The sequence below is a fragment of the Pseudophryne corroboree genome, unplaced genomic scaffold, assembly GCF_028390025.1.
Source record: "Pseudophryne corroboree isolate aPseCor3 unplaced genomic scaffold, aPseCor3.hap2 scaffold_142, whole genome shotgun sequence".
Lineage (NCBI taxonomy): Eukaryota > Metazoa > Chordata > Amphibia > Anura > Myobatrachidae > Pseudophryne > Pseudophryne corroboree.
Genome location: NW_026968046.1, coordinates 1,251,724 through 1,276,975, shown reverse-complemented (window position 1 = coordinate 1,276,975; position 25,252 = coordinate 1,251,724). Strand labels below are relative to the sequence as shown.

Below are 25,252 nucleotides of genomic sequence, written 5' to 3'. Positions count from 1 at the left end.
GACTTGTCTACTTAAAGATCACCAAAATCTGATAACAAGGTCAATTACGTCCCTGGGTGGGATTGAACCACCAACCTTTTGGTTAATAACCATACACACAGACTGATTGCGCCACAGCGACACTTTGCAAAAGTACATACTGACAAATGCTAATAAGCATTCATCTAGAACGTTTCCTAGAAACATTTTAAAAAGTCAATAATGTGGAGAGTTTTTGTAAGATGTTTCTTCCATCAACCAATGAAGAAACACATTGGAACTTTCCCATGATAAGTGAGTGCTTCAGGACCTCTTGCACTTACATGTGCAGCAGAGTACTGTAATGGAAGCATGCTGGGTCCATAACCCAGAGGTAGGCAGATTGAAACTATCCTCTGCTATATGCATTTTTTTTTGTTAATTAAAGTAATCCAAAACTGGGATTGATATTTTTGCTCTTTTATTTTTACTTAAAGTACAATAACTTTTACCATTTTAATTTGTTTTAATAGTATATTGACAGTATTGTTTTCTTTCAAAAATCCAATTAATTTTCTTTACCCGATTATTAAAATGGTAATTGACAAAAACAAACTACATTGTCACCAGAAGAGCAATACAAAATGTACAAGTGATATATTAAAATCATCTTTCCAGCTTGAATTTCAATGATGCATTGGGGCAACGATTTTGTGAGAAACATCTTCACCCTTTAATAAAGATTTTCTTAATTCCTTACCTGTGTGCTAATTAGATATCACCTTGTTTTCACATTAAACAGACTTCCACATGAGAAAGCAGCAAGGATGCAGTGGCGTTAATGTTTCCTGGTGTCAACCTGTATTATTTCAGTAGATATTGAAATGAGGATGCATCTTGCTGCCTTTCCAATGAAGCAAGTTTAATTTAGTAATAGGTGAAAAACCATCCAAGAGCTGTTTAATCACTCAATTGGATTTTTTTGCCAGCATATTTCTTTTTCTCTGCAACCCACTGCTAAATTGTGCTTCCTAGCTGTTTTTATAAAATCACTGAATCAAATCTAACTCTGATTACATCAGAGAAGTCTAAATACCTAACACCATAACAGGGGGTTTGAAATTTTGACTTGTCTACTTAAAGATCACCAAAATCTGATAACAAAGTCAATTACATCCCTGGGTGGGATTGAACCACCAACCTTTTGGTTAATAGCCATACACACTAACTGATTGCGCCACAGCGACACTTTGCAAAATTACATACTGACAAAGGCTAATAAACAATCATCTAGAACGTTTCCTAGAAAAACTTTAAAAAGTCAATAATCTGGAGTGTTTTTGTAAGATGTTTCTGCCATCAACCAATGAAGAAACACATTGGTACTTTCCCATGATGAGTGAGTGCTTCAGGATCTCTTGCACTTACATGTGCAGCAGAGTACTGCAATGGAAGCATGCTGGGCCCATAACCCAGAGGTAGAAAGATTGAAACTATCCTCTGCTATATGCATTTTTTTTGTTAATTAAAGTAATCCAAAACTGGGATTGATATTTTTGCTCTTTTATTTTTACTTAAAGTACAATAACTTTTACCATTTTAATTTGTTTTAATAGTATATTGACAGTATTGTTTTCTTTCAAAAATTCACTTAATTTTCTTTTCTGTGTGCTAATTAGATATCACCTTGTTTTCACATTAAATAGACTTCCACATGAGAAAGCAGCAAGGATGCAGTGGCGTTAATGTTTCCTGGTGGTAGTGGGGTACTGTGTTTGTGCTTTCCTCTGGTCAGCTCTGGTAAAAGTCAGATTTCTTTGTCTCAGATCTTCCTCTAGCCTTGATCTTCTTTCGAGAGTTCCCTTGTGCTGCCTCAGTTGGATCTCCTTCACTTGACAGGGGGGTACCCGAGCAGCGACCCTCCCCAGCACTAGCCCAACTCCTACTTACCTGCCAGGTGAGATACTATGATCAGGAAGGTGCTTCTCCCAGGGAAAGGCTCACCCATTGCACTCTGGGTGTGCTGCTCCTGCGATTTCCCCAAATGTGGGAAACTTGACTGCATAATTTGTGTTTCCCCTGGTCGGCTCTCGTATAATTCAGATCTCTTTGTCTCAGGTCTCTCTCCAGCCTAGTTTGCTGTCTGTTTCCACTTCTCTTTTCTTAAACCGCTCCCTTCTATTCCCTTGTGCACCTTAATTAAATCTAACTCTGATTACGTCAGAGAAGGCCAGGTACCCTACACCATAAGAGGGGGTTTGAAATTTTGACTTGTCTACTTAAAGATCACCAAAATCTGATCACAAGGTCAATTACATCACTGGGTGGGAACCTTTTGGTTAATAGCCCATGTAAGTGCAAGAGATCCTGAAGCACTCACTCATCATGGGAATGTACCAATGTGTTTCTTACAAAAATTCTCCAGATTATTGACTTTTTAAAGTTTTTCTAGGAAACGTTCTAGATGAATGCTTATTAGCCTTTGTCAGTATGTACTTTTGCAAAGTGTCGCTGTGGCGCAATCAGTTAGTGTGTATGGCTATTAACCTAAAGGTTGGTGATTCAATCCCACCCAGGGACGTAATAGACCTTGTTATCAGATTTTGGTGATCTTTAAGTAGACAAGTCAAAATTTCAAACCCCCTCTTATGGTGTAGGGTACCCGGCCTTCTCTGATGTAATCAGAATTAGATTTGATTAAGTGATTTTATAAAAAACAGCTAGGAAGCACAATTTAGCAGTGGGTTGCAGAGAAAAAAAATTATGCTGGCAGAAAAGTCCAATTGAGTGATTAAACAGCTCTTTATTTTCTGATTTTATGTTTATGCTAACAAATTTGCTCTCTGAAAAGTGTCCACAAAGCCAAGTCTCTGATTAACACCTTTGTAGGAATGGTTTTTCACCTATTACTGAATTAAACTTGCTTCATTGGAAAGGCAGCAAGATGCATCCTCATTTCAATGTCTACTGAAATAATACAGGTTGACACCAGGAAACATAAACGTCACTGCATCCTTGCTGCTTCCTCATGGGGAAGTCTGTTTAATGTGAAAACAAGGTGATATCTAATCAGCACACAGGTAAGGAATTAAGAAAATCTTTCTTTATGGGTGAAGATGTTTCTCACAAAATTGTTGCACCAAGGCATCATTGAAATTCAAGCTGGAAAGATGATTTTAATATATCACTTGTACATTTTGTACTGCTCTTCTGGTGACAATGTAGATTGTTTTTGTCAATTACCATTTTAATAATCGGGTAAAGAAAATTAATTGGATTTTTGAAAGAAAACAATACTGTCAATATACTATTAAAACAAATTAAAATGGTAAAAGTTATTGTACTTTAAGTAAAAATAAAAGAGCAAAAATATCAATCCCAGTTTTGGATTACTTTAATTAATAAAAACAATGCATATAGCAGAGGATAGTTTCAATCTGCCTACCTCTGGGTTATGGACCCAGCATGCTTCCATTACAGTACTCTGCTGCACATGTAAGTGCAAGAGATCCTGAAGCACTCACTCATCATAGGAAAGTACCAATGTGTTTCTTCATTGGTTGATGGAAGAAACATCTTACAAAAACTCTCCACATTATTGACTTTTTAAAATGTTTCTAGGAAACGTTCTAGATGAATGCTTATTAGCCTTTGTCAGTATGTACTTTTGAAAAGTGTCGCTGTGGCGCAATCAGTTAGTGTATAAGGCTATTAACCAAAAGGTTGGTGGTTCAATCCCACCCAGGGACGTAATTGACCTTGTTATCAGATTTCGGTGATCTTTAAGTAGACAAGTCAAAATTTCAAACCCCCTCTTATGGTGTAGGGTACCTGGCCTTCTCTGATGTAATCAGAGTTAGATTTGATTAAGTGATTTTATAAAAAAAACAGCTAGGAAGCACAATTTAGCAGTGGGTTGCAGAGAAAAAGAAAAATGCTGGCAGAAAAATCCAATTGAGTGATTAAACAGCTCTTCATTTTCTGGCTTTATTTTTATGCTAACAAATTTGTTCTCTGAAAAGTGTCCACAAAGCCAAGTCTCTGATTAACACCTTTGTAGGGATGGTTTTTAACCTATTACTAAATTAAACTTGCTTCATTGGAAAGGCAGCAAGATGCATCCTCATTTCAATGTCTACTGAAATAATACAGGTTGACACCAGGAAACATTAACGCCACTGCATCCTTGCTGCTTTCTCATGTGAAAGTCTGTTTAATGTGAAAACAAGGTGATATCTAATTAGCACACAGGTAGGGAATTAAGAAAATCTTTATTTAAGGGTGAAGATGTTTCTCACAAAATCGTTACCTCAATGCATCATTGAAATTCAAGCTGAAAAGATGATTTTAATATATCACTTGTACATTTTGTATTGCTCTTCTGGTGACAATGTAGTTTGTTTTTGTCAATTACCATTTTAATAATAGGGTAAAGAAAATTAAGTGGATTTTTGAAAGAAAACAATACTGTCAATATACTATTAAAACAAATTAAAACAGTAAAAGTTATTGTACTTTAAGTAAAAATAAAAGAGCCAAAATATCAATCCCAGTTTTGGATTACTTTAATTAACAAAAAAAATGCATATAGCAGAGGACAGTTGCAATCTGCCTACCTCTGGGTTATAGGCCCAGCATGCTTCCATTGTAGTCCTTTGCTGCACATGTAAGTGCAAGAGATCCTGAAGCACTCACTCATCATGGGAAAGTACCAATGTGTTTCTTCATTGGTTGATGGAAGGAACATCTTACAAAAACTCTCCAGATTATTGACTTTTTAAAGTTTTTCTAGGAAACGTTCTAGATGAATGCTTATTAACCTTTGTCAGTATGTACTTTTGCAAAGTGTCTCTGAGGCGCAAACAGTTAGCGTGTTCAGTTGTTAACCAAAAGGTTGGTGGTTCAATCCCACCTAGGGACGTAATTGACCTCGTTATCAGATTTTGGTGATCTTTAAGTAGACAAGTAAAAATTTCAAACCACCTCTTATGGTGTAGGGTACCTGGCCTTCTCTGATGTAATCAGAGTTAGATTTGATTAAGTGATTTTATGAAAAAAACAGCCACGAAGCACAATTTAGCAGTGGGTTGCAGAGAAAAAGAAATATGCTGGCAGAAAAATCCAATTGAGTGATTAAACAGCTCTTCATTTTCTGGCTTTATTTTTATGCTAACAAATTTGTGCTCTGAAAAGTGTCCACAAAGCCAAGTATCTGATTAACACCTTTGTAGGGATGGTTTTTCACCTATTATTAAATTAAACTTGCTTCATTGGAAAGGCAGCAAGTGATGTCATCCAAGCAGTGGGCCAAAGTTGGCTTCAAACCTCATCTGCTTATGAAAAGAGAAAAGGGGTATGCAGGGCATGGCGGCCTTTTGCGGTGCTTGGATGACCCCTAGTTCGCATTAAATAATGCAGTCGAGTTTCCCACATTTGGGGAAATCACAGGGGTCAGCATACCCAGAATGCAATGAATGAACCGCACCCTGGGAGAACAGTCTTCATGACCATGGTATCTCCTATGCAAAATAAGTATGATTTGGGATAGGGCTGGGGAGGGCCGCTGCTCAGGCACATCTCTGTCAAGTAAAGGAGATTCAACTGAGGCAGCACAAGGGAACTCTCATCTGGGGACAACAACTGCAGGGAGAACACATATTTTCAGATGAACATGGGAGGGCAGAAGGCTGCCTAATACTGAAGCACCCCCAAACAACAAACCAAATGCAACAACTAGTGCAAGCATTCCTGGGGGAAGGCCTGCAGCAGATGGATTTGCATATGGCGATGTCATCCAAGCAGTGGGTCAAAGTTGGCTTCAACCCTCGTCTGCATATGAAAAGAGAAAAGGGGCGTGCAGGGCATGGCGGCCTTTTGCGGCACTTGGATGACCCCTAGTTTGCATTAAACACCTCCACCCTCCGTCGGTGTGGGGCTCATGTTGGCTATGCCCCAGCCCCTGAAGCATTCAAGCTGATTTCTTGCAGCAGCTGGGCACTGTAACAGCTCCAGAGCTGCTCTGTAAGGCAAGTAAAAGGGTGTGGGCCCTGCAGCACTACCTGTAGTTCGCATTGTGCGAGACCCCTAGTTCGCATTAAACACCCCCACCCTCCTTCGGTGTGGGGCTCATGTTGGCCATGACCCAGCCCCTGAAGCATTCACGCTGATTTCTTGCAGCAGCTGGGCACTGTAACAGCTCAAGAGCTGCTCTGTAAGGCAAGTAAAAGGGTGTGGGCCCTGCAGCACTACCTGTAGTTTGCATTGTGCATTGGAAGGCACAAAGTAAGCAGACGGGAGGAGAAGTCAGGATAGTGCACAAGGGTATAGACGGGAGGGGCTCAAGAAAAAAGAAGTGGAAACAGACAGCAAACTAGGCTTCCAATGCACAATGCAAACTACAGGTAGTGCTGCAGGGCCCACACCCTTTTACTTGCCTTACAGAGCAGCTCTGGAGCTGTTTAATCACTCAATTGGATTTTTCTGCCAGCATAATTTTTCTCTTACGTCCTAGAGGATGCTGGGGACTCCGTAAGGACCATGGGGGATAGACGGGCTCCGCAGGAGACATGGGCACTTAAAGAAAGACTTTAGATCTGGGTGTGCACTGGCTCCTCCCTCTATGCCCCTCCTCCAGACCTCAGTTTACTACTGTGCCCAGAGGAGACTGGGTGCTTTTCAGGGAGCTCTCCTGAGTTTCCTGACAGAAAGTATATTTGTTAGATTTTTTTATTTTCAGGGAGCCTGCTGGCAACAGACTCCCTGCATCGAGGGGCGGAGGGGAGAGATGCACACCTACTTCTGTGAGTTGATAGGCTCTGCTTCTTAGGCTACTGTACAGCATTAGCTCCAGAGGGATCGGTACGCAGGTCTCACCCTCGCCGTCCGTCCCAGAGCCGCGCCGCCGTCCCCCTCGCAGAGCCGGAAGATAGAAGCCGGGTGAGTATGAGAAGAAAAGAAGACTTCAGAGGCGGCGGAAGACTTCATGATCTTCACTGAGGTAACGCACAGCAGTAAAGCTGTGCTCCATTGCTCCCATACACCTCACACACGGCAGTCAGTGTAAGGGTGAAGGGCTCAGGGGGGACGCCCTGGGCAGCAATATAGACCTCTCTTTGGCAAAATAAATATATATGCAGCTAGGCACTGTATATATATATATAAGAGCCCCCGACATTTTTTTACTATATTTGAGCGGGACAGAAGCCCGTCGCTGAGGGGGTGGGGCTTCTCCCTCAGCACTCACCAGCACCATTTTCTCCACAGCACCGCTGAGGGGAAGCTCCACGGACTCTACCCTGCTTATACCACGGTAGAAAGAGGGTCTTAAAGAAGAGGGGGGCACATAATTAGGCGCATATATATATGGAAATACAGCGCTACTGGGTAAACATAAAATTATTGTGTTTTTTTCCTGGGTCATATAGCGCTGGGGTGTGTGCTGGCATACTCTCTCTCTCTGTCTCTCCAAAGGGCCTTGTTGGGGAACTGTCCTCAGATAAGAGGATTCCCTGAGTGTATGGTGTGTCGGTACACGTGTGTCGACATGTCTGAGGTAGAAGGCTCTCCTAGAGAGGAGCAGGAGCAAATTAATGTGGTGTCTCCATCGACAACGCCGACACCTGACTGAATGGATATGTGAAATGTTTTAAGTGCTAATGTAAACTTATTACACAAGAGATTAGACAAAGCTGAAGCTAGGGAACAGTCAGGGAGTCAACCCATGCCTGTCCCTATGTCGCAGGGACCTTCGGGGTCTCAAAAGCGCCCACTATCCCAAATAGTTGACACAGATACCGACACGGATTCTGACTCCAGTGTCGACTACGATGATGCAAAGTTACAGCCAAAATTGGCTAAATGTATTCGATATATGATTATTGCAATAAAAGATGTTTTGCACATCACAGAGTCCCCTGTCCCTGACACGAGGGTACACATCTATAAGGGAAAGAAACCTGAGATAACCTTTCCCCCCTCACATGAGTTGAACGAATTATGTGAAAAAGCTTGGGAATCTCCAGACAAAAAGCTGCAGATTCCCAAAAGGATTCTTATGGCGTATCCTTTCCCGCCAATGGACAGGATACGGTGGGAATCCTCCCCTAGGGTGGATAAAGCATTGACACGCTTATCCAAAAAGGTAGCGCTGCCATCCCAGGATACGGCTACCATCAGGGACCATGCTGACCGCATGTCCCTGATACATTTACAAGTAAAGTAAAGTCCATTTACACACATTCTGGTACCTTACTCAGACCGGCAATTGCGTCGGCCGGGGTTGTAGCGCGGTGGCAGCATGGACAGATACCTTATCAGCAGAGATTGAGACCCTAGATAAGGATGCTATGTTATTGACCATAGGGCATATAAAAGATGCTGTCCTATATATAAGAGATGCTCAAAGTGACATTAGTCTACTGGGTTCTAGAATAAACGCTATGTCAATTTCTGCTAGACGAGTCCTATGGACCCGGCAATGGACAGGTGATGCCGACTCAAAAAGGTATATGGAGGTTTTACCTTACAGGGGTGAGGAATTGTTTGGGGAAGGTCTCTCGGACCTAGTCTCCACAGCTACAGCTGGTAAATCAAATTTTTTGCCTTATATTCCCTCACAGCCTAAGAAAGCACCACATTATCAAATGCAGTCCTTTCGATCACAGAGAAACAAGAAAGTACGAGGTGTGTCCTTTCTTGCCAGAGGTAAGGGCAGAGGGAAGAAGCTGCACAACACAGCTAGTTCCCAGGAACAGAAGTCCTCCCCGGCCTCTACAAAATCCACCGCATGACGCTGGGGCTCCGCTAAAGGAGTCCGCCCAGTTGGGGGCACGTCTTCGAGTTTTCAGCCACATCTGGGTTCATTCGCAGGTGGATCCCTAGGCAATAGAAATTGTTTCTCAGGGTTACAAGCTGAAATTCGAAGAGGTGCCTCCTCGCCGGTTTTTCAAATCGGCCCTACCATCTTCTCCCCAGGAAAGGGAGATAGTGTTAAATGCAATTCACAAATTGTATCTTCAACAGGTGGTGGTCAAGGTTCCCCTGCTTCAACAAGGAAATGGAAATTATTCGACCCTGTTTGTAGTCCCAAAACCGGACGGTTTGGTCAGACCCATATTAAATTTAAAATCCCTGAACCTATACTTGAAAAGGTTCAAGTTCAAGATGGAATCGCTAAGAGCGGTCATCGCCAGCCTAGAAGGGGGGGATTTTATGATATCTCTGGACATAAAGGATGCATACCTTCATGTACTCATTTATCCACCTCATCAGGCGTACCTAAGATTTGCGGTACAGTATTGTCATTACCAATTTCAGACGTTGCCGTTTGGTCTCTCCAGAATTTTCTCCGAGAATTTTCACCAAGGTAATGACGGAAATTATGGTGCTCCTGCGAAAGCAAGGTGTCACAATTATCCCGTACTTGAACGATCTCCTCATAAAAGCGAGATCAAGAGAGCAGTTGCTGAACAGCGTATAACTTTCACTGAAGGTGTTACAGCAACACGGCTGGATTCTCAATATCCCGAAGTCGCAGTTGGTTCCTACGACTCGTCTGACTTTGCTTGGGCATTATTCTGGATACGGACCAGAAAAGGGTTTATCTTCCGATAGAAAAGGCCCAGGAACTCATGACTCTGGTCAGGAACCTATTGAAACCAAAACAGGTGTCAGTGCATCACTGCACTCGAGTCCTGGGAATGATGGTGGCATCATACGAGGCCATTCCCTTCGGCAGGTTCCATGCGAGGATCTTGCAATGGGACCTACTGGACAAGTGGTCCGGGTCACATCTACAGATTCATCAGTTGATCACCCTGTCCCCCAGGGCCAGGGTATCTCTCCTGTGGTGGCTGCAGAGTGCTCACCTTCTAGAGGGCCGCAGGTTCGGCATTCAGGACTGGATCCTGGTGACCACGAACGCGAGCCTCCGAGGTTGGGGAGCAGCCACACAGGGAAGAAATTTCCAAGGTCTTTGGTCAAGTCAGGAGACTTGTCTTTACATCAACATCCTGGAGCTAAGGGCCATATACAACGCCCTATGTCAAGCGGAGACCTTACTTCGCGACCAACCAGTTCTGATCCAGTCAGACAACGTCACCGCACTAGTTCATGTAAACCGCCAAGGCGGCACAAGGAGCAGAGTGGCGATGGCGGAAGCCACCAGAATTCTTCGCTGGGCGGAGAATCATGTAAGCTGTCAAAGTCAGAAAAATATCACGATGCACACTGCCATATTTGCACCTCATATGTGTCCCTGCTGCGCATGCGTGCGCTCTCCCGTGCGTGCGCATACTCGCTGTTGCGGGCACCCGCAGGCGCACGGTATGCGCATTTACGGTAGAGATTGTGTGCGTCTAGCGGGCGACTCTTTCGTTACATATTTTCACCATATAATGCATTTTGTAGATTATGGTCCCTTTGATAGAGTCTGAAAGTTTAGTTAATGTAGTATGTTCCTGGACAGAGAGATCCCTCATTGTTTGATACGAAGGGTCAGACAGGAGTAATACAGTGGTGTTTAGTATCCATCGGAAGAGTATTTAATTAGCAAATTTCCGGTGTTGGTTTGAAGCGGATCAATCGCTCGTGCGAATAGTTATGGACATAAGAAGTTTATGAACATTTACTGTATTTGCACTTACTTATCCATGCGGCGGGAAACCCAGTTTCCCTCCCACCTGAGCTGTTGGAAATAGTCACAGCCCACCTGTATGAATCAACCTATGACCTTTTGTTATAATGCGAAGACGAATTCCTGTGTCCAATGAACAATGAGATTGTAGGGACCATTGAATTGTATTGTGTGTGGGGCATAAATAGACAGGCCGATCACATCCAGCACTCACTCTTCATCGGTTATCATTGCTGAAAATCGGGAGCTGGATGTCCAGAGGCGCATGCGATCGTTTCCTTTGTGCGTAAGTTTTCTCCGTAATCATATTGTCTTTTCTTGTTATTATGGGCCATATCTTTCTCTCTCTCTCTTCTCTTTCTCTCATTTTCTCTTAAACGTACTTGTATTGTATTTACTGTGTAGTTACCTGGTTAGTTAGTCTATGTTATATTGTAGTGTATGACTTGTATTGTATTAATTCTTTTGCAAGTATAACATTCATAATATATATATTAGGCGTTGGACCCTAAGCACGGTATTTGTGTATTTCTTATAGTGTTAAGTATTCTCAGAGCGTCGGTGACGCTCGAACAGCTTTTGAGTTAATAAGGTTATACAGTGTTGCATTTACACCCTATCTCTACACTAAGGTTTTACAGCAAATTACATTGTTTGTGGTTTAGACATAAAGGTTTAACATTGTGAGCGTCGGCGCCGCTCGTGATCTCCTCGTGGTCTCGAGCGTCCGCTACGCTGATAGCGTAGCATTACGGTAGTCGCTCACCTATAAGTGTGCCCGATACCAACAGCGTATTCTCGTGAGCGTCTGTATCGCTTGAGCAGCCCGCTCCCGATACAGCGTCCGTTACGCTATAGCGAACCATTACGTTAGTCAGCAGCCAATAGCGTGCCTGCCTGTGATCTCTTGGCCGTGAGCGAACGTGACGCTTGAGCGTCTCGACCACGGCTAAGCGATTGTTACGCAACGAGCGTACCCTTACGGTACTCCATACGCAAATAGCGTACAGTGTTCTTAGACCTCACAAAGGGTTTTAAATAAGATAAATATTTAGCTTTATCAATTGGCGGCTCGTCCTGTCCTTCACATATCTCTGCTAGGTAATTTCAGCAGACATTATCCATCAGCAAAGGGCGGGAGATCATATTCTTCGCAGTGCTGACGGGATAAGCGTCTGTTTCGCTTAGTAAAGGGTGCTGAAGGAATCCGGGAACCGGAGGTAAGAACAACACACTAGTGTCTTTTAAAACTGTTTATTTCTATCTTGCGTACGCACACACGCATATCTGCATTTCTTTTTCATTCGTGTATTTTCATATATCACTCTCCTGTTTGCCATTTTATAATTGATAAAACGTGCTAAGAGAGATTTGTCGCTATTTCATAGTTAAAGTGTAAAAGTAATGCGTTAAGGGATAAAGTGTAAAGCACACACGCAGCTCTACCTAAAGGTAAAAGGAGAGATTGGTGTGTTGCACGGTAGACGACTGAGGATCATCTACATTGATAAAACGTGTTAGTTGTGTTACGGTGGACATTGGTTTTGTATACACGTGTCTCTAACAAAAGGCTGAGACTCGCGTACGCAAAGGCCGACGCACGCAGCGTAAATTATGCAACGGAGCGTCTGGGTACGCCCACGTAACTCAAATCACACGATAGTGTTGATTTTTAAATAGCACAATAAGCGATAAATAGCGCAATAAGCGATAAATATCGCAACAGGCGATAAATAGCGCAACAAGCGATAAATAGCGCAACAGGCGATAAATAGCGCAAATCTATTTTAAATCCGAAATTTAAATTAACAGATCCTTCTCCAAATTTACAACACATCTGGTCTAAAGAAAAATTTCTGCGCAGAAATAGAAATAGAAACAAAAGTGTGTATGTGGTGAGTGAGTGTTTGTTTTTACAATTTTGGGGATTGAACCACAGAAATCATCGAGTTCTCGTGAAGTACATACGTGTAAGTGACATACGTGGTGGCTAGGGAGGCATCTCTGGTTAAACATAAAATTTGAGCATTAGAGTGTAGCAGACCAGGAGGTCATACTGTAACAGACCAGGAGGTCAGACCAGGAGGTCGCATAACAGACCAGGAGGTCCAAGTACAGCAGACAAGGAAGTCCGCTATAGAGACAAGGCACAACACCAAGAAGGGTTGGTGCGACACCCATATAGGCCATAAAAAGCTCAGGCTGAAGGAATTCGCAGCTGCTGAATGTCGATTCCACTGGTCGCTCCGTACATAAGATTAGTTGCTTATGTGCTGAACGATTGTACCGCACGTAATTGTGTGCATTAAGTTAGTCTGACCAGTACCATTTGTGTACAAACCCGGTCATAAAACTATTTGTACATTCTGACGTTATTTGTGTAATTTTTTATTTTCTGAAGGGAAGTTCGCTGGTCACTCAGGAATTGTCCAACAACCAATAGTTACTGGAAAGAGTAAGTGTTCTTCGGATATCTCTCGCATGTTCCAGTAAATAGAGGTTCATAGGGGCCCTGGGTCGAGTACGCCAGCGCTATATCAGTGTGTGGGCGTATTGGTCGGCGTGGGCGAGTGAGTGAGGTGCTCGGTAAACTTCACCGTCAACCTATCTTTTAATATTTTGGTTTTTTGTAAGGGTTCGCTGAAGACCCTGAGATAAAGGTCAGAGGTAGAGCAAGCAACACCTGCAAATTATGGGGGCCAGTTGTTCAGGAAGGGGGCGATCAACCTCGGTTCGGGTTGATTCAGTAAACCGACCAGTCGGGTCGGCAAGGTATGTAATGTGTGAAAAATATGGTTTACATACAGAAATTTTATGTGATGAATGGGAGAGAATGACAGTACATGACGGGGAGAAATTCCCAAGAGTAGGTAGCTTCAGCCCAGAAGTGTTAATGAATTTAAGGAGGAGGATATGTCTCATTAAATCAACAAAGAGACGAATCCAACATTATGATTATTTGCAGCTATGGCAACAGGAGGGTGAAATACAGAGAGGATTGGCTCTGGCGGCGGGATCTGGCCCTATCAGGAAACTGATAGCCACGGCCCCGCCGCCACCATACATATCAGGAGAGAAATTGGTTGCGGAGAATGACGCATCAGGGGGTAACAAACAGGCACTTAGCAACTGTATAAATGTTAAGGATAATGTTAATAAGTTAACCAATGCAAGCATTAACCCGTGCAAGTTGTACCCTGTTTTGAACTTTCCCCAGGAGTGTGATCAAGAGGACGAATCGGCAACAATATCGGCGCTCTCTCTAGCAGCCACTATATCAGAAACGACAGTAGGCACGGCCCAACCCATAAGATTAGTAACAAAGCCCCCTAGCGGAGGGACAGGTGAGGTCGTATCAACGGGTAAGTACGGCACCTTACACTATGCTGAAACCATTTCACCACAGGCTGTAGAATCTACACAGAATGATGTTAGTAGACTTAATCCTGTTAGGGTAATAGCTGTTCCAAATGGGAAAACTGACACATCAGGAGTCACTCCTATCAGGAACATTGCCATGTATATCCCATTTTCCAGAATGGAATTAAGGACCATAGTGTCTGAATTCCCTGACCCCAGAAAAGACTTAGTTGCTAGCCAAAAATACATCAGAGACCTAGGAAACACTTTAGAGCCCAATAACAAAGACTGGCAGATATTGCTGAGGGCATGTTTACCCTCCAATGTCGACTCAGCTCAATTTTTAGCTGACTGTGGATTGGATCTGGATGTACCTCTTACAGATGTGTACAACAAAGATAACGTAAAAAGAATAAATTTACAGTTAAAGGAGTATTTCCCAGCTGTAGCCAAATGGAATAGAATTTTTTCCATTAAACAAAAAGAGACAGAAACAGCTGCTGATTATTTTCACCGGGCATTATTAGAAATGGCAAAGTACACTGGCATAGAGGACATTAGGACCAATGCAAACCATCAAGAAGTAGCAGTATCTGTGCTAATGGATGGTTTAAAAGAAGCATTAAAGACAAGGGTACAGACCACGCAACCATGTTGGCGAGGTCTGTCAGTGGCTACTTTGAGAGAGGCTGCTATTGATCACGACCGGAATATCACCAGACACAGGGAGTCGCAAGGTGATAAGTTAATGTCAGTAAGTATACAGGCCCTGACCACAAAACAGCCTGTGTTTATATCACCAAACCCTGTGGGTAAGTCAAATGTGGTAACATGTTATTTTTGTCATAAACAGGGACACATAGCACGAGACTGTAGAGCGAAAAATTCGCAAAGATCTTACCAACCCCCTAGACAACGACACGACACACGACATTGGGAGCAAGGTCCGCAGAGACGGAGTTATGAGCCACATGCAGGAGAAACAAAAAGATACCCCCCGAACAGAGACTGGCAAACTCCTGGCAGTTCCCATTTAACCCCTTCACAAGTAGTTGCTGCCAGCGGGATTCAGGGAGGTCACCATACCCAATAGGGGTGTAGCCATACCTGTAATCTGCAGCCAGTAAAATTGATTGCAAGCCTTGGGAGTGAACCTGAAATTGCAATCAATGTAGCTGGTAAATCATTAAACTTTCTTGTAGACACAGGGGCGGCCAAATCAGTGATAAATTCGACAGTGGGCATGAGAACCACTGGTAAGACAATTCCAGCCATAGGGGTAACGGGAGTAGTCCAGCACTACCCTGTTAGCAAACCAGCCGAGATTACAGTAGGGCCTTTACATACCAAGCATTCCTTTTTGCTGGCTGCATCGGCACCGACTAATCTCCTGGGAAGAGACTTATTGTGTAAAATGGGGTGCGTCATTTATTGTACTCCTGAAGGTGTATTCTTGGACATACCTGAGAATCACGCTCAGGAAGTGCGAGACATGTTAGACTCCCCATCAAAATTAATGTCACATACCATTATGACAAATAGGACTCCATCCAAAGTAGAAGAAATGACATCCCAGATACCAGAGTCACTTTGGACTAAAGATGGACAGGACACTGGATTAATGGCAAACGTAGCTCCAGTAGTTGTACAAGTAAAAGATGGTAGGATAGCTCCAAAAATCCCACAGTACCCTCTGAAGCCAGAGGTGGAGTTAGGAGTGTATCCCGTAATAGAGCGCTTGCTACAACAGGGTATTCTGGTAAGAACGTCCAGCACTGCCAATAGTCCCATCTTCCCTGTGAAAAAGAGTGGGGGGAGGGGTTACCGGCTAGTGCAGGATCTAAGGGGGATCAACAAAATAGTTGAGAGTCAGTTCCCCGTAGTGCCAAATCCAGCTGTCATCCTTATGCAAATCCCTCCCACTGCGAAATTTTTCACTGTTATTGACCTCTGCTCCGCTTTCTTTTCGGTACCTCTGCACCCTGACAGCCAATATTTGTTTGCATTCACATACAGAGGAGTCCAATACACATGGACTCGATTACCACAAGGTTTCATAGACAGTCCAAGTATATTTTCCCAGGCTTTGCATGATTGTTTACAGTCTTTCCAACCAGAGAGTGGATCAGTATTAATACAGTACGTGGATGATCTACTACTGTGTTCTGATTCATTGGAAGCATCCCTGAAGGATACGAAACAGCTCCTGTTTCATCTTTCAGACACAGGACACAAGGTTTCCAAAGACAAGTTGCAATTATGCCAAACTAAGGTAAAATATTTGGGACACTGTCTAACACAAGGACTGAGACACCTGACCACTGATAGAATTCAAGCAATTAGAGACATGACTCTGCCAAAAACCCAGCAACAGATCAGAACATTTTTAGGAATGTGTGGGTATTGCCGTAACTGGATCCCAGGGTTTTCCATTCTAGCGTTACCTCTGCAGGAGATGGTCTCCTCAAACAAACCTGATCGGATTTCGCATACAGACGAGTCCGAGATGGCATTTGAGAGACTTAAACAGTGCCTAACGCAGGCACCAGCATTAGGTATGCCAGACTATGGGAAACCCTTTGAGCTGTACGGAACAGAAAGTGCTGGTTGCGCGGCAGGCGTCTTAACCCAAAAGCACGGTGATGCCAGCAGGCCAGTAGCATACTACAGCGCTCAGCTAGACACGGTAGCGCGATCCCTCCCCACATGCTTGCGAAGCGTCGCTGCGATAGCATTGCTAGTAACGAAAAGCGAAGATGTAGTGCTAGGTCACAACCTCACAATTCATACACCACATGCAGTGTCAGCCTTGCTAAATTCTGCCCAAACCAGGCACGTCTCATCAGCGCGGTTTACAAGATGGGAATTGGCACTAATGGCCCCCGTAAACATCACCATAAGGAGATGCAGTGCATTAAATCCTGCAACATATCTCCCAGGTGTGCCTGGACAGGCACAAAGGGTGGAGGATGAGAGTGGTGGGGAAGGAGAATTTAACACACAGGAGGACACACATGATTGTATGGAATATTTGACCCAAAATTTTACCGCAAGGCCTGACATCAGTGACAACCCGCTGGAAAATGTAGATCTAACTTTCTACACGGACGGTAGTTGTCACAGACAGACTCGGGAGACTTGTGTACTGGATACGCAGTCGTAGATGACCAAGGCACCATAGAAGCGGAACCGCTAGGCCCACCTCACTCAGCCCAGGTTGCTGAACTGGTCGCCCTAACCAGAGCATGTGAATTGGCTAAGGGCAAATCAGCCAATATCTACACCGACTCTAGATACGCATTCGGGGTAGTCCATGATTTCGGAGCCCTATGGCGCCTCAGAAATTTCATGACGGCAGCTGGTACACCGGTAGCGCATGCAGCTCACATCAAAAGGCTTCTAACAGCGATACAGGAACCCGACAGAGTGGCTGTTATCAAGTGTAAAGCACACACATATAGCCAGGACCCAGTATCACTTGGTAACAGCCGAGCAGACGAAGCAGCTAAGTTAGCAGCTGGTACCCCCAGACAGACAGACACCACACAACTGATGGTATTTAATACCATCAACACACAGAAGTTGTGTGAAATGCAAAATTTGTGTTCCACACAGGAAAAGGCAGTCTGGAAGGCGAAGGGATATGGCCAGGAGTCCTCAGGACTCTGGACGGATGGACAAGGTAAACCGGTGGCCCCCAGATCATATCTTCCATGTTTAGCTGAGGCAGCTCACGGGCTGACTCATCTGGGCAAGGAAGGAATGTGCAAGTTGGTAAGAGCATATTGGTGCGCCCCAGGATTTTCATCTCATGCAAGTAAGAGAGCAATGTCATGCCTTACCTGTTTGAGAAAGAATATCGGAAAGGCAATACCAACAGAACCATCTCATATCCCACCTGCAGGCGGTCCTTTCCAGGCAATACAGATTGACTTCATTCAATTACCCCCTTGTCGAAATTTGAAATATGTACTTGTTTGTATAGATGTGTTCTCAAATTGGGTTGAAGCATTCCCGGCGGCCACAAATACCGCTATGTTTACTGCTAAGAAAATTGTGCAGGAATTTGTATGTAGATATGGTATCCCTAGAATTATCGAAAGTGATAGGGGTACCCATTTTACAGGTGATGTCTTTCAAGGAATGTGTAAGTTGATGGGAATTGATAGCAAGCTGCACACTCCATACCGTCCACAGGCGAGTGCGAAGGTGGAAAGAGTGAATAGCACTATTAAAAATAATTTGAGCAAAGTTATGGCAGAAACAGGATTGACATGGCCAGAAGCTTTACCCATTGTACTGTACAGCATCAGAACCACTCCCAGGTCCCCTCTTAATCTGTCCCCTTTTGAAATCTTGTTTGGTCGACAACCGCATGTTATGATTAACCCTCAGGATGATTTGAAGTGTAACAATGAAGTGACTGTAAAGTACCTGGTTAATATGAGTAAACAGCTAAGGAATCAAAATAATAATTTGAAGTTGGTGATTCCTGATTTACCAGATAGTAATTGTCATGACATTGAACCTGGGGAGTATGTAATGATACAAAATTTTCTACGCTCAGGTTGCCTTATTGACAGATGGGAAGGACCATATCAAGTCTTATTGACTAGCACTACAGCATTGAAAGTTGCCGAGAGAGAGACTTGGGTTCATTCGTCCCATTGTAAGAAGGTTGCTGATCCAGAGAGGTCCCGTGATAAGGAACAGACGGTAGAGGACGTTGTATCACTGGAGTGTCTGTTCCAGGAGGACTGAGGCGGCACCTGAGCATTGAAAATCACAAGATCAAAAGCAGTTGTCGATTCCCTGTTCCCTTTTATTGTTTTTCTCCAACTTCCCATCCCCTCTCCCTCAAATTATTTTCCCCCCCTTCTCATTCTTCTTCGTTTCCTCCTATAAGATGGACTTGCCCCAAGAGACTGTGATCCGGATTTTCCTGTTGACCATGATGTTGACCAGAGCAGTCTGTTCCGGCGAGAGTACCATGGAGGTCGAGAGAGGTTCTGGAATGGGTTCTGATGACAGAGATGGAGGCGTAGTTTTCCGAGAACAACATAATCAACAAGCAAAGGCGAGTATCAGAAAACGATCCGATAGCATTGACAATAGAAGGAATTGTGAAGGATTGTTAGCTGAAGAAAACTGTATCTGTAGGCTCTGTGACAACGTAGTCGAGGATGGGTGCATTAAGAAATGCCAATCCAGTTTTAATATCCACATGGACCGGCATCCCTTGAGTGACTATCACTCCTTAGTGGGTAGCGTGTTAAATCAAACAGATTGTTGGGTATGCTCTCAAGTACCTCAAGGTCATAGCAAATCAGGACTAGTACCATTTCCTTTAACGATAGGGGAGGTACTTGAGCTAAGTGGTGGGAGACCGGTGGACAGGAGGTTTAATATCTCCAGTCCTCCTAGTTTGAAGCTCCACCAATATCATGTGGATAGATCCCTCATATGTTTTAACATTTCCAATCCCCGAAAGCCGGGAAATTGGGAAGTGTCATGGAGTAACCAAACCATGACCTTTTCATATAGAGCAGATAGAATGCCGACAGATACAGAGCTTATACGCCACATAGCCAGTAGAGGAAAATCTTTCCGGTATAGGTATACCCTAGGAAGTAGGATTACGAGAGTTGGAGAGGTATCACCAGGATACTGTGCACATATCGTACAAGCTGATACGTGTACTAGACAGATGGGAGAATTAGGGTTAGGAGATTTCACATGGAAAATGTGTAATATGGTTATGTCCTACTCCGTCCCATATGTTCTCCCCGATGATGCATATTTCATATGCGGGAGGAAGGCGTATAAGTGGCTTGCCCCAAACTCTGAAGGATTGTGTTATATTGGAAAAGTATTGCCTGAGGTAATGACTGTATCACATGCCAAAATGAAAGACATACACCGTGTTGCCCAAACTCCTTATACTCACACCCATTACGAGCACGTAGTTAAACGGCACCTGATAGAAAGAACAGAGCACCCGGCCTCTGACATGATCCATGAATCCACCGGGATTCAGTTTCTACTTGCGTTAGACCTCACTCGCACCGCCAGAGGAGTGTTGAATTATAAATACATATCTGCGCTCGCAAATTTGTTAGACAATATCACAGAAATGTATGATGACACGTTTAGGTATACTGGAAGAGAACTTCAAGCTTATAAAACAGAACTAGTTCAGCATAGAATGATTCTCAATTATCTCACAGCAGTAACAGGTGGATATTGTGTCACACTGGCAACGCAGTACGGCGTGAAATGCTGCACATATATAACGAATAGTACCGAGGACCCGGTCGAGGTCATAGACCAAAAGATGGACGATATTCTCCAATTGAAGTGGGAATTTCGCAGGAGACACAATCTCACCCTTGCTGCTGTGAGTAATGAGCTGACTAGTTGGGTGTCATGGTTGAACCCGCGAAATTGGTTCTCCGGTTTAGGAGAATGGGCTCAAGGAGTTATAATGGATGTAGGGAAGTTTCTCCTATGTATCTTAGGTGTTATCATAACGATTGGCTTGATATTTAGATGCGGTCAGGCTTTAACGAAGTGCAAACGAAGTACCAGGGTGATGAGTTTAAGGAGTGAGGAAATTGTAATGCGATTTCTACGGTCCGTTTCTTTCACCTGTTTTTCCGTTTTCCTCTGAGGTAAAAAGACCCACTTGGACGAGGAATTTGATGAGCCGATATACAGACAACAGATGGATTAAAGAAGAAGTTTTGACAACCTTATACACAGATTTTTGATGAACTATGCCATAGATCCCCAGTTTCCCTAGAAATTTTAAAATTACTCTAGCCCAACACTTTTGTAAATCTATGGACATTGACAAAGCTTTTTGCTCGCACCTTATGGGCAAAAGCACAAAGAAGACTGCATTCAACAGACACCAAACAAGACCTCAATCGACGAATGTTCATTAACCTGACATAGAATACCACTGCATTTACCGTAACTATGTATTTTCTTCATCTCTACAACCTTCAGGTAATTACACACATAGTATAGGGAATACAGGCACAGATATCAGCAATCACATATTCCCCCATTCATGTATCATCAACTAAAATGTGCTCCCCATTTTTGTTACAACCAAAATCCGAAAAAAGCTCGGTAAAGTTTGACAGCCCATCCACAGACCCGTACCACGGGATAAGAAGGAATTCAAATGTATACTTCGCAATACCTCAAAGCTTGATTTAAAACACGTACGGCACGATGATACATGACCCCCCAAACATGGATTCATACACACATGCTTCTGCTATCTCACTAGGTCATACCCTTTTCCTACCTTCTCCTCTCCTCCCCTACCCAACCATGTAAATGTATTAACCCCTGACATATATTTTTCTCTTTTTGAAATGTTTTAGGAAGTGGCAGTTATTGTTGACTGCCAAAGGGTGGACTGTCAAAGTCAGAAAAATATCACGATGCACACTGCCATATTTGCACCTCATATGTGTCCCTGCTGCGCATGCGTGCGCTCTACCGTGCGTGCGCATACTCGCTGTTGCGGGCACCCGCAGGCGCACGGTATGCACATTTACGGTAGAGATTGTGTGCGTCTAGCGGGCGACTCTTTCGTTACATATTTTCACCATATAATGCATTTTGTAGATTATGGTCCCTTTGATAGATTCTGAAAGTTTAGTTAATGTAGTATGTTCCTGGACAGAGAGATCCCTCATTGTTTGATACGAAGGGTCAGACAGGAGTAATACAGTGGTGTTTAGTATCCATCGGAAGAGTATTTAATTAGCAATATTCCGGTGTTGGTTTGAAGCGGATCAATCGCTCGTGCGAATAGTTATGGACATAAGAAGTTTATGAACATTTACTGTATTTGCACTTACTTATCCATGCGGCGGGAAACCCAGTTTCCCTCCCACCTGAGCTGTTGGAAATAGTCACAGCCCACCTGTATGAATCAACCTATGACCTTTTGTTATAATGCGAAGACGAATTCCTGTGTCCAATGAACAATGAGATTGTAGGGACCATTGAATTGTATTGTGTGTGGGGCATAAATAGACAGGCCGATCACATCCAGCACTCACTCTTCATCGGTTATCATTGCTGAAAATCGGGAGCTGGATGTCCAGAGGCGCATGCGATCGTTTCCTTTGTGCGTAAGTTTTCTCCGTAATCATATTGTCTTTTCTTGTTATTATGGGCCATATCTTTCTCTCTCTCTCTTCTCTTTCTCTCATTTTCTCTTAAACGTACTTGTATTGTATTTACTGTGTAGTTACCTGGTTAGTTAGTCTATGTTATATTGTAGTGTATGACTTGTATTGTATTAATTCTTTTGCAAGTATAACATTCATAATATATATATTAGGCGTTGGACCCTAAGCACGGTATTTGTGTATTTCTTATAGTGTTAAGTATTCTCAGAGCGTCGGTGACGCTCGAACAGCTTTTGAGTTAATAAGGTTATACAGTGTTGCATTTACACCCTATCTCTACACTAAGGTTTTACAGCAAATTACATTGTTTGTGGTTTAGACATAAAGGTTTAACATTGTGAGCGTCGGCGCCGCTCGTGATCTCCTCGTGGTCTCGAGCGTCCGCTACGCTGATAGCGTAGCATTACGGTAGTCGCTCACCTATAAGTGTGCCCGATACCAACAGCGTATTCTCGTGAGCGTCTGTATCGCTCGAGCAGCCCGCTCCCGATACAGCGTCCGTTACGCTATAGCGAACCATTACGTTAGTCAGCAGCCAATAGCGTGCCTGCCTGTGATCTCTTGGCCGTGAGCGAACGTGACGCTTGAGCGTCTCGACCACGGCTAAGCGATTGTTACGCAACGAGCGTACCCTTACGGTACTCCATACGCAAATAGCGTACAGTGTTCTTAGACCTCACAAAGGGTTTTAAATAAGATAAATATTTAGCTTTATCAAAGCGCACTGTCAGCAGTGTTCATTCCGGGAGTGGACAACTGGGATGCAGACTTCCTCAGCAGACACGACCTACATCCAGGAGAGTGGGGACTCCATCAGGAAGTCTTCGCACAGATTGCAAGTCGGTGGGGACTGTTCCAGATAGACATGATGGCGTCCCGCCTCAACAAAAAGCTACAGAGGTATTGCAACAGGTCAAGAGACCCTCGGGCAGTAGCTGTAGACGCCCTAGTGACACCGTGGGTGTTCCGGTCGGTCTATGTATTTCCTCCTCTACCTCTCATACCCAAGGTGTTGATAATAGTAAGAAAAAGAGGAGTAAGAACAATTCTCATTGTTCCAGATTGGCCGCGAAGGACCTGGTATCCAGATCTGCAGGAAATGCTCACAGAAGATCCGTGGCCACTTCCTCTAAGACAGGACCTGTTGCAACAGGGGCCCTGTCTGTTCCAAGACTTACCGCGGCTGCGTTTGACGGCATGGCGGTTGAACGCCGGATCCTAGCGGAAAAGGGTATTCCAGATGAGGTCATTCCTACGCTAATAAAGGCTAGGAAGGACGTGACATCTAAACATTATCACTGTATATGGCGAAAATATGTTTCTTTGTGTGAGGCCAGGAATGCTCATACGTAAGAATTCCACCTGGGCCACTTCCTTCACTTCCTACAAACTGGAGTGAATTTGGGCCTAAAATTAGGCTCTATTAAGGTTCAGATTTTGGCCTTATCCATTTTCTTTCAAAAGGAATTGGCCTCTCTTCCTGAAGTAAGTACAAACTTTTGTGAAGGGAGTACTGCATATTCAGCCTCCTTTTGTACCTCCGGTGGTCCCTTGGGACCTTAACGTGGTGTTAAGGTTATGGTTTGAACCACTTAAAATGGTGGAGTTTAAATATCTCACTTGGAAGGTGGTCATGTTATTAGCCTTGGCTTCCGCTAGGCGAGTGTCGGAATTAGCAGCTTTATCACATAAAATCCCCTATCTGGTTTTCCATATGGATAGAGCGGAATTGCAGACCCGTCCTCAATTCCTGCTAAAAGTGGACTCATCCTTTCATATGAACCAACCTATTGTGGTGCCTGTGGCTACGCGTGACTTGGAGGATTCCGAGTCCCTTGATGTGGTCAGGGCTTTGAAAATTTACGTGGCCAGAACGGCTAGAGTCAGAAAAACAGAAGCACTGTTTGTCCTGTATGCAGCCAACAAGATTGGCACCCCTGCTTCAAATCAGACTATTGCTCTCTGGATCTGTAACACGATTCAGCAGGCGCATTCTATGGCGGGATTGCCGTTGCCTAATTCAGTCAAGGCCCATTCCACTAGTAAGGTGGGCTCTTCTTGGGCAGCTGCCCGGGGGTCTCGGCACTACAGCTGTGCCGAGCTGCTACTTGGTCGGGTTCAAACACCTTTGCAAAGTTCTATAAGTTTGATACCCTGGCTGAGGAGGACCTCCTGTTTGCTCAATCGGTGCTGCAGAGTCATCCGCAGGAGCCCGTTTGGGAGCTTTGGTATAATCCCCATGGTCCTTACGGAGTCCCCAGCATCTTTTAGGACGTAAGAGAAAATAAGATTTTAAACCTACCGGTAAATCTTTTTCTCGTAGTCCGTAGAGGATGCTGGGTGCCCGTCCCAAGTGCGGACTACTTCTGCAAGACTTGTATATAGTTATTGCTTACATAAGGGTTATATGTTAGTTTTCATCGGTCTTGGACTGATGCTATGTTGTTTTCATACTGTTAACTGGGTAGTATATCACAAGTTATACGGTGTGATTGGTGTGGCTGGTATGAATCTTGACCTTGGATTAACAAAAATCCTTTCCTCGTACTGTCCGTCTCCTCTGGGCACAGTTTCTCTAACTGAGGTATGGAGGAGGGGCATAGAGGGAGGAGCCAGTGCACACCCAGATCTAAAGTCTTTCTTAAAGTGCCCATGTCTGCTGCGGAGCCCGTCTATCCCCCATGGTCCTTACGGAGTCCCCATCATCCTCTACGGACTACGAGAAAAAAATTTTACCGGTAGGTTTAAAATGTTATTTTTTTCTCTGCAACCCACTGCTAAATTGTGCTTCCTAGCTGTTTTTTATAAAATCACTTAATTAAATCTAACTCTGATTACGTCAGAGAAGGCCAGGTACCCTACACCATAAGAGGGGGTTTGACATTTTGACTTGTCTACTTAAAGATCACCAAAATCTGATCACAAGGTCAATTACATCCCTGGGTGGGATTGAACCACCAACCTTTTGGTTAATAGCCCATGTAAGTGAAAGAGATCCTGAAGCACTCACTCATCATGGGAAAGTACCAATGTGTTTCTTACAAAAATTCTCCAGATTATTGACTTTTTAAAGTTTTTCTAGGAA

At 43.8% G+C, this 25,252-nt stretch overlaps 1 non-coding gene and 1 pseudogene across 1 annotated transcript; one reads left to right on the top strand and one right to left on the bottom strand.

Moving 5' to 3' along the window:
* Positions 1-1,900: 1,900 nt before the first annotated feature.
* On the top strand, positions 1,901-2,063 carry LOC134996429 (U1 spliceosomal RNA). Its single transcript, XR_010199126.1, has one exon. It is a non-coding gene; the product is annotated as a U1 spliceosomal RNA (small nuclear RNA).
* A 3,252-nt stretch (positions 2,064-5,315) lies between these two features.
* On the bottom strand, positions 5,316-5,494 carry LOC134995913 (U1 spliceosomal RNA; annotated as a pseudogene).
* Positions 5,495-25,252: the final 19,758 nt, after the last annotated feature.